This window comes from Equus przewalskii, chromosome 1 (genome assembly GCF_037783145.1).
Source record: "Equus przewalskii isolate Varuska chromosome 1, EquPr2, whole genome shotgun sequence".
Classification (NCBI taxonomy): Eukaryota; Metazoa; Chordata; class Mammalia; order Perissodactyla; family Equidae; genus Equus; species Equus przewalskii.
The window spans coordinates 7635300-7636798 of NC_091831.1; the positions used below are offsets into that span (position 1 = coordinate 7635300).

General features: G+C 42.8%; 1 pseudogene; it reads left to right on the top strand.

Moving 5' to 3' along the window:
* The first annotated feature begins 916 nt into the window (after positions 1-916).
* On the top strand, positions 917-1274 carry LOC103551547 (small ribosomal subunit protein eS27-like; annotated as a pseudogene).
* The last annotated feature ends 225 nt before the right edge of the window (positions 1275-1499 follow it).

Sequence of the window (1499 nt, forward strand, 5' to 3'; positions counted from 1 at the left end):
AAAGAACTCTATCTTTTCCAGTGCAGAACAAAAGCTCCTATTTTTTATTTAAGAGCATCCTGTTTTCTTCAGATCACCCAAGCTCAGGGCCAGAATGCGACTTCATTCATGTGTTAGAAACTCTTCTCCCAGTAGTAATGCATTTTATTTTTCTAGACAGACACATTGAGTAGTGCTAGGTTTTCCAGTCAAGTCGAATTTTCAGACTGAGTTCCTGTCTGGAGCATGGTGGACACCCCGGCTCTCGGGTACACTTGGTTCTTCGTCGATACGTGGGACTCTCCAACACCTGGAAAACCTAGAACCCAATTCGTTGGTCCAGACATATTGTCGTCTTCAATCTGCTTCCAAAGAACTCTCCCTGGGAACTTGATTGTAAAGTTTTCATTGATAAGAGGACCTGAAGTAGGCACAGCAGTTATTAGCAAGAAAGACACTGAAGCCTGAGGACAGTCATCAGAACCAATGGGGGCTCCCCAGAACCCAACTCAAACCAGCGCAAGTGAAAGATTTAAAAGTTCAGGGATGACCTCTCAAGGAGATAGAGCGTAACTCCTACCCCTTAAACGTCAGCTGTGCTTTGTGGCTTCTTCCAAAGGATACAGCGTGGAAAGCGGAGGAGGTAACTCCTCCTCCAGGAACGTGGCAAGCACAGTGATCAAGGTCAGCACTGAGACAGAAAATGCTCCTGACATGCAGAAGCTGGTCTGGCTCGCAAAGTTAGACCACGTTATTCTCTGATGAGACCCAAACAATCTCACAGAATACCAAACCCAGTTATTCTGAGACTGCGATAAAATGAGACAAAGCAAGGCCACGTTATAACTTTGTCTAAGCACAGACAAAAAGGAGGTCACTATACCACCCACAAAATACCAAACACTCCCTCTCTCAGCCAAAATGAGTGACTGCACCTCCTTACTCTAATAGTTTTGTCCTTGTGCTAGCCTCACCTCCCTTAGATAAGATTTAGATAGCTAGATCTGTCTATGTGTAGGTAGATACATATAGATAAGGATCAACATGCCTTTGGCTAAAGAGTTACTGTATCCATGCTTGGAAGAGGAAAAGAAAAAACATACGAAATAGCTAGTTAAAAATCAAAATTCTGACTTTATAAATGAAAAATGTCTGGGCTGTTACAAGATTACCACAGTTTTCAGCCAAGCTCACACAGCGGTTGTTTGTGTGGGATGTTCTACAGTGTCGTGCTGGCCTACAGGAGGAAAAGCCAGACTTAAAGAGAATGTTCGTTTAGAAGAAAGCAGCGTTAGTTGTGCACACGCCTTCCTGACTTTGCCTTTTGTCTCAGAGAGCCTTATCTGTTCATTAATTCTAGTTAATCTAACCAGATGTGTAATTATGTTTTATTTTGTAAGGTATATAGCAATGACTCCTATTTTGGTGTCAATTTTTAATAAAGTTTTGATTCCGGGGAGGGGAGACTCGGGCTAGTCTTCCCTCCCTATAGATGAGGTTTATTGAGATACCCATCATAG